The following is a 15018-nucleotide window of genomic DNA, read 5'->3' on the forward strand; positions in this document are numbered from 1 at the left end:
ACACACACACACACCACGTGTCTCTAACACACACACCACGTCTCTAACACACACACCGCGTCTCTAACACACACACACACACCACGTGTCTCTAACACACACATCACGTGTCTAACACACACACCCCACGTGTCTCTAACACATACACACCACGTCTCTAACACACACACACACCACGTGTCTCTAACACACACACCATGTGTCTAACACACACATACCACGTGTCTCTAACACACACACACACACACACCACGTCTCTAACACACACACACACACACACCACGTCTCTAACACACACACACCACGTGTCTAACACACACACACACCACGTGTCTAACACACACACACACACCACGTGTCTAACACACACACACCGCGTCTCTAACACACACACCACGTCTCTAACACACACACACCGCGTCTCTAACACACACACACACCGCGTCTCTAACACACACACCACGTGTCTCTAACACACACACCACATCTCTAACACACACACACACACCATGTCTCTAACACACACACACCACGTGTCTAACACACACACACCACGTCTCTAACACACACACACCGCGTCTCTAACACACACACACACCGCGTCTCTAACACACACACCACGTGTCTAACACACACACACACACCACGTGTCTAACACACACACCACGTCTCTAACATACACACACCGCGTCTCTAACACACACATACCACGTGTCTCTAACACACACACACACCACGTGTCTAACACACACACACACCACGTCTCTAACACACACACACACACCACGTGTCTAACAAACACAGACCAAGTGTCTCTAACACACACACACCATGTCTCTAACACACACACACACACACCACGTGTCTAACACACACCACGTCTCTAACACACACACACACCACGTGTCTAACACACACACACCACGTCTCTAACACACACACCACGTGTCTCTAACACACACACACACCACATGTCTAACACACACACCACGTGTCTCTAACACACACACCACGTCTCTAACACACACACACCATGTCTCTAACACACACACACGACGTGTATCTAACACACACACACCACGTCTCTAACACACACACCACGTGTCTAACACACACACACACCACGTGTCTAACACACACACACACCACGTGTCTCTAACACACCATCTCGTTCCCTCCAACGCTCACAGCCTCTCTCAACCCATTCCACCCAACAGCCGCCCCCCTCGCCCTCTCTCCGCCCCGTGCCCCTCGCTATCTCCCGAGCGCCATGTCCACATTCAGCATCTCCTGAGCGCATCTCCTCCCCAGACTCCGGGGGCGGGGAGGAGAGAGGGAGGGAAGAGAAAGAGAGGCAGCGAGGCAGATTACGAGGAGGACAGAGCGAGGGAAGGAGGGAGAGGGGAGCGAGAGGGGAGCCAGAGAGCGATTCATGGAGGAAAACAACAGGGACACGGCGAGAGGTGGGAGGGGGAGAGAGCGATGGGCCGTGCGAGAGATGCAGAGAGAGAGCGTGGAAGAGGGTGCAGATGCAGCACTTGTAAAATAAATAATATTACAAATATTACATAGAAAACATAGGGGGAACATAGACATGGAGTAGGGAGAGAGGGGGGGTAGAGAGAGGGGGGGGGTGGTACATAAAGCAAATATTTAAATAAAAGAACCGAAATGATGAACGAAGCAAAGTGCCGACTACACCGAGCATCTTGTTGCTTCCTCTGATCGTAAAAAAACGAAGGGAGCACAGGAGACGATCCAGAGCAATGAGGGAGAGCGTGGAGAGACAAAGACGGCCGGGCGCGGTGCTTGCCACACCACGCTGTAGTGTGCCTTCATTAGGTGCTCGCTAACAGCTCTTGCCCCAACGGACAGAGTCGGCGACATGGGGGATCTTTTACATTTGCCTTGTGTGTGTGTGTGTCTATGCGAGTGACAGAGTGCGTGTGTGTGTCTATGCGAGTGACAGAGTGCGTGTGTGAAGTCGGTAGGGGGCACAGGTGGCCCATCGGCAAGTCATCTCAGTCATGCGACCCAGAGCACCTTTGTCTTATGGGGAGCGTTCAGTGCAGCGGTTAGCGCGGCGAACGTTGGGAAGACGTCACTGCAGATGTGGACTTACTGCAGGTGATCAAGTGAGGGCTATGGGGGGGTAGGGTGAGGGGATAGGGGTTGGGGTTACAGGCACGGATAGGGTTACGGCTCCAACAATGGCTGTGACGCGAGATGCAGGCTCGGCAAATTAAATGTTCCTCTCGCTCTCCCCTGATCCCCTCCCTCTCTCTCCTCGCTCCTACGGCTCGCTCTCTCTTTATTCTCTCCGTATCGTGTCTCTCTCTCTCTCCATCCTCTCCGTCAATCACACCTCATGCTCCTCCTTCTTTCCCGGCCCCCATGCCCCCCCCCCCCTCTATGCCACCCCCACTGCCCCCCCCACCCGCCCCTACCGAGGCCACGGCAGATGTCGCCGCCAGACGCGGCGATAATTGAGTGCCGAGTCCGCTCCCAGCCACGGGCAGCGGAGCGTGAACACCACCACCACGGCCACACGCCTACAACAACCACAACCACCACCACCACCACAACCACCACAACCACCACCACGGCCACACGCCTACAACCACCACAACCACCACAACCACCACCACCACAACCACCACCACAACCACCACCACGGCCACACGCCTACAACCACCACCACAACCACCACCACCACAGCCACCACAACCAACACCACCATAACCACCACCACAATCACGGCCACACGCCTACAACCACCACCACAACCACCACAACCATCACCACCACAACCACCACCACAATCACGGCCACACGCCTATAACCACTACAACAACCGCCACACATCATCACAGTCACGCGCCTACAACGACCACCACACACATCACCCCAGCCACGATCCGAAAATTGCCCCATCGATTCTATGACCGTGCCGGGAGATCGAACCGGCGACTTCTGCATCGCAAGGCCATTGTGCTGACCGTGATCACCACGGCGACATCACGTGTGCGTCTGTGTACATGCATGTAGCTACAAAGGTAAAGATCCCCCGTATAGCCTTTGACACACTGTTGGGGCAAGTGCTGTTATCGAGCGCCTATGAAGGCCGGCACGACACGCGAGGGGACTGGTGGCCAGAACCACGCCAGGCCGCCTTTGTCTCCCCAGTGCCGATGTGTGCACACCGCACGAGATACTCATTTGAGGCTGAGTCGACCTAGGCGAGGCCCAGGACCCGTGACATTTTTCGCCACCGTGAATGGTCGTGAGCGGGAGTTGACCTCGGGTTGCCTTGTAGCTACGCGGGGTCACGTGTCCACGCGTGCGCACGCGTGCATGTGTATGAGTGTGTGTGTGTCCACGCGTGCATGTATATGCGTGTGTGCACGTGTCGGTTAGTCAGAATCAGAATAGTTTTTGAGACTGAAGAAATCCGATGAGCTATGAAGCTCTTTTACACAGATGTCCAGCAGGCGAGCGGTCACCGAATCTGCACAGCGTGGTTCGTAAACATCAGCGCTGGGGGGGGGATACAAAGGCGGCCGGGCACTGTGCTTGCCACCGCACCCGCTACGTGTACCGTCCCGGCCTTCACAGGCGCTGCTGCTGCTGCACTTGCCCCAACAGCCTGTCCCAGGCTACCTGGGGGGGGGGACCTTTGTCTCCGTACGCGTACCTCTGCATTCCCCCACGTTGTGTGTGAGAGAGGGAGTGGGCGGGGGGGAGGGGTGAGGGAGGGGGGCGTGATTGATTACGCGGGGGGGGGGCATTGGGGGGCAAGGGGGGGGCACCTCGCTCTGCCTGCGCTGTCCCCCAGTGATGAACGAGGGATGAGGCCCCCAAATGCAGCCCCCATCAGCGGGGTCACGCGACATCCCTGTGCCCCCCCCCCACTGCCACCACGCCGCTAAACGTTCCTGCGGGGAGGGGGGGCGAGGACGAAACGGTGCTGCTGGAGGGCGGTGGTGGCGATGGGGTGGAGTCCTCTCTATTTTATTTCTCTTGCAACCCGCAAGGCCTTCGGACGCGCCGCCGTTCGTCTCGAGCAGCAGAAGCAGCGGGGTCAAGGCTGCGGTGCTTGAACCCAGTTCTGTGAACTGCCTCGTGCTTACAGGCGATCACCGGTTTCGACGGTCATTGTCTCATCAGCAGCGCAGTCAGACTGCCCGCTTGAATCGACGCTAGTGAACTGCCTCGTGCTCATAGGCGATGACCGGTTTCGACATGAAGTGTCTCATCGGCAGCAGCGTCAAGGCTGCGGTGCTTGAACCCAGCGCCGGTGAACTGGCGGATGTTTTTTTTGTTATAGACGAGGCCTCTTCTCCGTTTGATGTGGGTTCCTATTGCAGCTCGAAAACTCTGCAATGCCTGAACACAACACGTGATCGCTCGTGTCGCATTGTGCCGCGTGCACAGGGGGGGGCGAGGGGAGGTGGGGGCGGGTGGAATGGGGGCGGCTGGGGGTGGCTCTGGTTCTGTGATTTTCGTATTTAATGAGGCGTCGCGGTGGCTATGAGATGTTGACTACCTCGCCTGGTATACAGCAGGTCCGATCCCGACCCTGACGCCTGCTGCTGTATATTTGGAGTTTGCGAGTTTCTCTCTCTCCCCGTGGTCGCGTGGATTTTTCTCCGGGTCCTCCGGTCTTTCCCTTCACATTTATAATCAACATCACGCGTTTCGAGTGTTTGGCTACTGCTATACATTTTCACGTGGTGGTGGTGATGATGATGATAAGCCACTTCGTTGAGCTATCATCTGTGACAGACAGGTCGCTTCTGAAAAAGAGCAACGCAGCTCAGTGGGCCCTACCTGGTGGGATAAAACAAGAATGCCACTTCAACGCCCCTCCCAGTGGGAGGTTGAGCGACGTAAACTCCTGCCGATTAGAATCTACTTATTTCTCCCGTAGAGCCACACTGGGAGTCGTATGGCTCTCATTACAGGAGGGCACTCCCTGCCGCTGCATTGTGTTTCATTTGTAAGATGTGTTCAGCTAATTAATGATGAATTGTATTTATCATAATTATTCTTATTCACGTGGGAGGAGGTAAACCGGGGCACCCGGAGAAACCCCACATCTTGAGCAGATGGAAACAGATGGACATGAGCCCACACTCTGTGCTGTGCCACCTCCTCCTGGCTTAGCCAGGGGGACGGCTCCTCCTAGAACCACCCACGTGTGTAGGGTAGCGTGGAACAGATGGAGATTAGTCCACACACTTTGCTGTGCCACCTTCTCCTGGCAAAGCAAGGGGGGTAGGGCTCCTCATCGATGCCCACCCACGGGTGGGAAGATGTACAGCCCGTCTGCGTGCGATCCACCAACCCTCGCTGCTGTCGACACAGCAGACGACGCCACTGTGGGGTTACTCGTGCACGTCTACTGACACATTGCACCATTGTACCCCGCTCATGGTACCTAAAATTGTAAGCACTAACCCAGACATTCTTCTAACTATGCTAAAGCCTGTGTCTACAAAAGACGTTTTCGCTTTAATTGAATCACTTCCTTTGAAGTCATCTCCACTCGACGTGCCCCCAGGTTCCTTGTTCAAGCAATGTGCTCCGGAACTCGCCATCATGATCAGGAACATCGCAAATGCCTCCTTCTCTTCGGGGTGTTTTCCGTCCAACCTCAAATCTGGCCTGGTTTCTCCCTTGTTAAAGAAACCAAATCTAGATCCGGATGACGCATCTAGTTATCGTCCCATCACTAACCTCTCGAACCTCTCTAAGCTCCTTGAACGACTAGCCCTCGCCCAGCTACAACCACACGTCACCTCCTCCGCAAACTACTGCAACTTCCAGTCAGCTTACCGTCAAAACTATTCCACAGAAACAGCACTCACTAGGGTGCTCGATGACATTTTAACGATCGTTGATTCCGGCTCAACTGTTGCACTTGTAAGTCTGGACATTTCGTCAGCCTTCGACACCATCAACCATTCGCTCCTTACTTCGCTCCTGAAATCCGACTTCGGTATATGCGGCTCAGCACTCAAGTGGATAGCTTCGTACCTTTCTGACCGGCAATCCTCAGTCAGGGTGGGCATGTCCACATCGCCTGAAACAAGAGCATTATGCGGGGTTCCCCAAGGCTCTGTTCTAGGTCCCCTGCTCTTCACAGCCTACACTTCCCCGATCGGCCGACTCATTGCAAGCTTCGGTGTTAAGCATCACTCATACGCGGATGACACGATTCTATTCACCGCCATCGATTCTAGCAATGCATCTGGATTCGAGAGGCTCTCGGAATGTACCACCGCCGTGCAACAATGGTTCACTGCACACAACCTAGCCCTTAATCCGAAAAAGTCAGTGGCCATCATGTTAGGTACCAAGCAACGTCTCAATTCAGCAGCACTCCCCACACACATACACATCTTCGGTCATAGCATCAAGTTCACCAACCACTTCAGCTACCTCGGTGTCATCCTAGATTCAACTTTATCCTTCGACCGTCAAACCAACCATATCATCAGCTCATGTAACTTTCACCTGAAGGCTCTTAGACACATACGTCCTCTCATCTCTACTGAAATTGCCAACACTTTGGCATGTTGCATAGTTGGGTCTCGCCTTGACTATTGTAACTCCGTCCTTGTCCGGACCTCCGCTGGTAACCTAAGGAAGCTTCAAAGACTACAAAATAACCTAGCACGCGTCGTCATTGCCCACACTCATCCCCGCCTCGACTCACTAGCTCGTCTCCGCGCTCTCAACTGGCTCCCCATTGCCAGTAGGGTCACATACAAGACCGCCTGCCTCTGCCACAATGCCTTCATATCCGCCTGCCCGCCGTATCTTTCTTCATTACTGACAACTTGCAGCTCAGCACACGGCAGATGCCTGCGCAGCGCGACTCACGACCTCCTCTCGATACCAAGATCCAGGATGGTCATGTCTACGCGCCGCTTCTCGGTGGCAGCCCCAACAGTCTGGAACGATATCCCTCTGCACATTCGCAGCATCACCTCAATCGCCTCATTCAAGAGACACTTAAAAACTCACCTCTACAATCATGCTTTTGAGCGACTCTGAGCTTGGCTCCGCGCCTCTGAGTTGCGGCCACTACGTCTGCAAATTTGCGCGCGTTACAAATTGTACTATTATTATTATTATTACCAACTCTTATTATATTCTTGGTTCTTTCGGTAAAGTCACGTAGAAGGGAAATAATAGAATAATAAAAATAAAACATAATAAGATACAATTCTCACGACGTTTCGGCTGCTTGCGTTGTGGCCGAAACGTCGTGGGAATTGTATCTTATTATGTTTCATATTTTTATTATTTTATAATTTCCCTTCTACGTGACTTTACCGAAAGAACCAAGAATATAAATCCATGCAGTCACGAAAGCTTTAAATCGAAATTCAACTCTTATGTCTTCATATAATTGTTTTTCCCCGCAACATGACGTCATATCGTTAATTGTTCTCTGTCGTACTTACCTGTTGACATTACGCGATTCGTCATCACGCTGCCAAGGGAAAAAACAAGGCGATCAGATGACGTCGTTATGATTGAACAATTAACTTCTGTGCGAATTACTGCCCAGAATATGTATTCGTTATATATATTTATAGTTCAATATCCTGTCGTCAAAATCTTCCCGGATTTCTGGCAATCTTTCACCGGCAGATCGAGCGACGCAAAATCCCCAAATAGAAACTCCCGGCCATTTCGGGACGGGTGGTAACCGGCGCACGACTACACCACCACGGCCACGTGCTGGCCGATCAGGCCCACGCCTGGACTCAGATGCAGCACAAACAACAACAGCAGCAGCAACAACAACAGCAGCCGCCGTTCACCACTCAGTGGCGGTAATGTCACCATCGCGGCGCTTGTGCCAGGCTAGGTGGACTTTTGAGGCCACGTGAAGTGTCGAAGGCTCGCTGCTAGCAGGAGGTCACGTGACAGATTCCCAGGTGCCATGGGTTGACTGACTGGAATGGCTGGCGGATGCACCATCAGCTGTGCGCCCTACTGTGCCAAACGTCTGGGATTTAGTAGAACGTTTGCCAAAGTTGACCAGCATTGGTCCAAGCAAGCGGTCTGCCTCTGCTGATGAAGACGCTGGACGTCGAAATGGGTCCAGAGTCTTGCTTGTGTTGAACCAGTGGTGCGAGAAAGCCTGACACTGCTGATGAGACACTGAACGTCGAAATCGGGCCAACGTTTATTTTGAAATATTGCCGCTGAAATCATGAACTCCCAGACGTACAGCAAGTAGGTTGCCCACACGTCCAAGGGGTGTCTGGGTGCTGTCCCCTTGTCAGTGTGGGGATTCTCCCACGTGGAGACTCACTGGGAAGGCCGACTTCTGGTGGAGGTGAGTGACTCGTGGTGGAGGTGACCGACTCCTGGTGGAGGTGAGTGACTCGTGGTGGAGGTGACCGACTGCTGGTGGAGGTGAGCGACTCGTGGTGGAGGTGAGCGACTCCTGGTGGAGGTGGGTGGCTCCTGGTGGAGGTGAGCGACTCCTGGTGGAGGTGAGCGACTCCTAGTGGAGGTGAACGACTCCTGGTGGAGGTGACCGACTCCTGGTGGAGGTGAGGGACTCCTGGTGGAGGTGAGCGACTCGTGGTGGAAGTGAGTAACTCCTGGTGGAGGTGGGTGGCTCCTGGTGGAGGTGAGCGACTCCTGGTGGAGGTGAGCGACTCCCTGGTGGAGGTGACCGACTCGTCGTGGAGGTGACCGACTCTTGGTGGAGGTGAGCGACTCGTGGTGGAGGTGAGCGACTCGTGGTGGAGGTGAGCGACTCGTGGTGGAGGTGCGCGACTCCTGGTGGAAGTGAGCGACTCGTGGTGGAGGTGAGTGGCTCCTGGTGGAGGTGGGTGGCTCCTGGTAGAGCTGAGCGACTCCTGGTGGAGGTGAGCGACTCCTGGTGGAGGTGACCGACTCCTGGTGGAGGTGAGCGACTCGTGGTGGAGGTGAGCGACTCGTGGTGGAGGTGAGCGACTCGTGGTGGAGGTGCGCGACTCCTGGTGGAAGTGAGCGACTCCTGGTGGAGGTGGGTGGCTCCTGGTGGAGGTGAGCGACTCCTGGTGGAGGTGAGTGGCTCCTGGTGGAGGTGGGTGGCTCCTGGTGGAGGTGAGCGAGTCGTGGTGGAGCTGGGCGAGTCGAGGAGGCGTGCGCCGCGTGTCACGCCGTGATGGATGAAGGCTCTCCGCGTTATCGCCTCGCGCCGGCTCGGGTCCCAGCGATGAAATCAGTGACCCCGTGGCCGCCCCGCCGCCACGGGCGCCCCCCGCCCCCTTCTCTGTCTCCCCCTGCCCCTCCCTCCGCACCTTGCGCTCTCTTGTCTCCGTCGCTCGCTCTCTCACTCATTCACTCATTCATTCCCTGCCTCATTCGCTCTCTCTCTCCCTGGTTATAACCCCCTCCCCTTCACTCTTCCCCGCTCTGTCTCTCTTCTTCACTCTCCATCTCCCTGTCCCCATCCCTGGCGCTCTCTGCTTGCTTCTCTCCCTCCCTGTCTCCCTCTTCTCTCCCCCTCTCTACCCCCCCCCCCCCCCCGAAACCTCTCAGTCCCTCCCCGTGCAGTCCTCTCATCGTGTCCCGCGGGAGTGGGGAGCTCCACTCCTCAGCGCCCGCGATGTAAATCGCTGATATAAATTGTTAAATCATTCTGGACACGTGTTCATGAGAGACCCGTGTACTTCGGTACGCGCGTGCGCGCTTGTACGGCCGGATAGAGGGGGGCTCAAACCGGGCGCAGCACGGGCTGGAGAAGAGATGGAGCTGAGTGGACTTGCCGATACCAGCGGTGTAAGGATCGGCTCTTGTTGGAGGAGGCTCGTGAAGGATGCTACTGGGCAGTTGGAGGCAGTCGTCCTCCAGCAACAACGGAGGGCAGAAGAGCGACATTCACAACATCGAGCGGAGCGCCGGGCGGCTAAAGTGGAGAAAGTTGGCACAATAGAGTACACGGGTGCTGCATCTACCAGTCATCTCAGTCAGCCAACCCATGGCACCTGGATCTGTCCTGTGACCTCCTGTCAGCGAGCCTTCGATACTTCATCTGGCCACAAAGTGCACCTAGCCTGGCACAGGCGCCGTGGTGACGTCACCGCCACACTCAACTCGACCAAGAACAGTGACTGAATTGAGACGCAAACATTATTGAGGAACGTTCAATATTATACCTGCGATCTAAAAAAAAAATACGGTCCAAAATTAATGTCAACAGAGAATGCATCAATCATTCATTAATATGAATAGTGGAAGTCAATTTTAACGTGTTAAAAAAAATTAAATAACCCGGTGTGTCCTGACTTTTGGGCCACCCTGTACACAAGCTCGGCTTGAGCGGCCATTCTCTATCCACTGCTAGACACCAGCTACCATTCTATATTCACCGCTCGACACCGACTGCTATTCTCTATCCACCGCTAAACATCAACTGCCATTCTCTATCCACCGCTAGACACCAACTGCCATTCTCTATCCACCGCTAGACACCAACTGCCATTCTCTATCCACCGCTAGACACCAACTGCCATTCTCTATCCACTGCTAGACACCAACTGCCATTCTCTATCCACTGTTAAATACCAACTGCCATTCTCTATCCACCGCTAGACATCAACTGGCATTCTCTATCCACTGTTAAATACCAACTGCCATTCTCTATCCACCGCTAGACACCAGCTACCATTCTCTATCCACCGCTAGACATCAGCTACCATTCTCCATCCACCGCTAGACACCAGCTACCATTCTTTATCCACCGCTAGACACCAGCTACCATTCTCTATCCACCGCTAGACACCAACTGCCATTCTCTATCCACTGCTAGACATCAGCTACCATTCTCCATCCACCGCTAGACACCAGCTACCATTCTCTATCCACCGCTAGACACCAGCTACCATTCTCTATCCACTGCTAGACACCAGCTACCATTCTCTATCCACCGCTAGACACCAGCTACCATTCTCTATCCACCGCTAGACACCAGCTACCATTCTCTATCCACCGCTAGACACCAGCTACCATTCTCTATCCACCGCTAGACACCAGCTGCCATTCTCTATCCACCGCTAGACACCAGCTGCCATTCTCTATCCACCGCTAGACACCAGCTACCATTCTCTATCCACCGCTAGACACCAGCAACCATTCTCTATCCACCGCTAGACACCAGCTGCCATTCTCTATCCACCGCTAGACACCAGCTGCCATTCTCTATCCACCGCTAGACACCAGCTACCATTCTCTATCCACCGCTAGACACCAGCTACCATTCTCTATCCACCGCTAGACACCAGCTGCCATTCTCTATCCACCGCTAGACACCAACTGCCATTCTCTATCCACTGCTAGACACCAACTGCCATTCTCTATCCACTGTTAAATACCAACTGCCATTCTCTATCCACCGCTAGACATCAACTGCCATTCTCTATCCACTGTTAAATACCAACTGCCATTCTCCATCCACCGCTAGACACCAGCTACCATTCTTTATCCACCGCTAGACACCAGCTACCATTCTCTATCCACCGCTAGACACCAACTGCCATTCTCTATCCACTGCTAGACATCAGCTACCATTCTCCATCCACCGCTAGACACCAGCTACCATTCTCTATCCACTGCTAGACACCAGCTACCATTCTCTATCCACCGCTAGACACCAACTGCCATTCTCTATCCACTGCTAGACATCAGCTACCATTCTCTATCCACCGCTAGACACCAGCTACCATTCTCTGTCCACTGCTAGACACCAGCTACCATTCTCTATCCACCGCTAGACACCAGCTACCATTCTCTATCCACCGCTAGACACCAGCTGCCATTCTCTATCCACTGCTAGACACCAGCTACCATTCTCTATCCACCGCTAGACACCAGCTACCATTCTCTATCCACCGCTAGACACCAGCTACCATTCTCTATCCACCGCTAGACACCAGCTGCCATTCTCTATCCACCGCTAGACACCAGCTGCCATTCTCTATCCACCGCTAGACACCAGCTATCATTCTCTATCCACCGCTAGACACCAGCTGCCATTCTCTATCCACCGCTAGACACCAGCTGCCATTCTCTATCCACCGCTAGACACCAGCTACCATTCTCTATCCACTGCTAGACACCAGCTACCATTCGCTATCCATCGCTAGACACCAACTGCCATTCTCTATCCACCGCTAGACACCAACTGCCATTTTCTATCCACCGCTAGACACCAGCTGCCATTCTCTATCCACGTCTACAAATCATCTGACATTCTCTATCCACCGCTAGACATAAACTGCCATTCTCTATCCACTGCTAGACTCGGGCCATTCTCTATCCACCGCTAGACATCAGCGGCCAGTCTCTCTCCACTGCTCCTCTCCTCGCCTTCTCGCACTCACTCGGGAGTCGCGTATTACCCCCCCCCCCCCCACTCCCTACCCGTCTCCCCCTTCAGCCACGAGGAGGGTCCGCAGGGATTCCATTATCCACATCGTTTAGAGGGATCAGCGCGTGCAGAGGGGATATCTCGGTTAGGACAGCGGAGGCGGTGGGAGGGAGGTGGGTGGGTGAGTGACAGATGGGTGGAGGCGCGGGGCGGGGTTTGAGATGAGGGGCGGGGGAAGGGGGGAAGGGGGATGGGGAGGAGGGGGGTCAAGGATGGTCTCCTTCGGGGTGGTGGGAGGCGACGTTATAATCCTCGGAGGGATTGAACGAGGCGGGATTTATTTTCAATTTGCGGACCCCCCCCCACTACCCCCCAGACTCACCCCCTGCACCCTCGAACGTTAAACCCCTCCCCCCCCCTCACCACCGCCCATGACCGACACGGCGTGGAACGGATTTCATCCAGCAGTGGATTGACTTGAATAAGCTATTAAATACATTAAAAATATCACAACATAAAAACATGTTATAATTAACATGAAGTAAATAACATTTTCTATTAACGTATAATATAATAGTTTATAAATAAACTTACCTTTAATTATGATGATGCTGCTCATCGTCACTTTATCTCTCTTCACTTTCATCACTTTCTCTGTCGTCACTTTATACCTCATCACTTTATCTCTCATCACTTTATCTCTCATCACTTTATCTCTCGTCACTGTATCTCTCATCACTTTATCTCTCGTCACTTTCTCTCTCATCACTTTATCTCTCATCACTTTATCTCTCGTCACTGTATCTCTCATCACTTTATCTCTCATCACTTTATCTCTCGTCACTTTCTCTCTCATCACTTTCTCTCTCATCACTTTATCTCTCATCACTTTATCTCTTGTCACTTTATCTCTCGTCACTTTCTCTCTCATCACTTTATATCTCTCGTCACTTTATCTCTCATCACTGTATCTCTCATCACTTTCTCTCTCATCACTTTATCTCTCATCACTATATCTCTCATCACTTTATCTCTCATCACTATATCTCTCATCACTATATCTCCCATCACTTTATCTCTCATCACTTTATCTCTCATCACTATATCTCTCATCACTATATCTCTCATCACTGTATCTCTCATCACTATATCTCTCATCACTTTATCTCTCATCACTTTATCTCTCATCACTATATCTCTTATCACTTTATCTCTCATCACTTTATCTCTCATCACTATATCTCTCATCACTATATCTCTCATCACTGTATCTCTCATCACTGTATCTCTCATCACTATATCTCTCATCACTATATCTCTCATCACTTTCTCTCTCATCACTTTATCTCTCATCACTATATCTCTCATCACTTTATCTCTCATCACTTTATCTCTCATCACTATATCTCTCATCACTTTATCTCTCATCACTATATCTCTCATCACTATATCTCTCATCACTTTCTCTCTCATCACTTTATCTCTCATCGCTTTATCTCTCATCACTTTATCTCTCGTCACTTTATCTCTCGTCACTTTATCTCTCATCACTATATCTCTCATCACTTTATCTCTCATCACTGTATCTCTCATCGCTTTATCTCTCATCGCTTTATCTCTCATCACTTTATCTCTCATCGCTTTATCTCTCATCACTGTATCTCTCATCACTTTATCTCTCATCGCTTTATCTCTCACCGCTTTATCTCTCATCGCTTTATCTCTCATCGCTTTATCTCTCGTCACTTTATCTCTCATCACTTTCTCTCTCATTACTTTATCTCTCATCGCTTTATCTCTCATCGCTTTATCTCTCATCACTTTATCTCTCATCGCTTTATCTCTCATCGCTTTATCTCTCATCACTTTATCTCTCATCGCGTTATCTCTCATCGCTTTATCTCTCATCACTTTATCTCTCACCGCTTTATCTCTCACCGCTTTATCTCTCGTCACTTTCTCTCTCATTACTTTATCTCTCATCACTTTATCTCTCATCACTTTATATCTCATCACTTTATCTCTCGTCAATTTCTCTCGCATTACTTTATCTCTCACCGCTTTATCTCTCATCACTTTATCTCTCATCACTTTATCTCTCATCACTATATCTCTCATCACTATATCTCTCATCACTGTATCTCTCATCACTGTATCTCTCATCACTATATCTCTCATCACTATATCTCTCATCACTTTCTCTCTCATCACTTTATCTCTCATCACTATATCTCTCATCACTTTATCTCTCATCACTTTATCTCTCATCACTATATCTCTCATCACTTTATCTCTCATCACTATATCTCTCATCACTATATCTCTCATCACTTTCTCTCTCATCACTTTATCTCTCATCGCTTTATCTCTCATCACTTTATCTCTCGTCACTTTATCTCTCGTCACTTTATCTCTCATCACTATATCTCTCATCACTTTATCTCTCATCACTGTATCTCTCATCGCTTTATCTCTCATCGCTTTATCTCTCATCACTTTATCTCTCATCGCTTTATCTCTCATCACTGTATCTCTCATCACTTTATCTCTCATCGCTTTATCTCTCACCGCTTTATCTCTCATCGCTTTATCTCTCATCGCTTTATCTCTCGTCACTTTATCTCTCATCACTT

Source organism: Lethenteron reissneri, chromosome 31 (genome assembly GCF_015708825.2).
Source record: "Lethenteron reissneri isolate LAM-NWPU_2019-01 chromosome 31, ASM1570882v1, whole genome shotgun sequence".
In the NCBI taxonomy this organism is placed as follows: Eukaryota; Metazoa; Chordata; class Hyperoartia; order Petromyzontiformes; family Petromyzontidae; genus Lethenteron; species Lethenteron reissneri.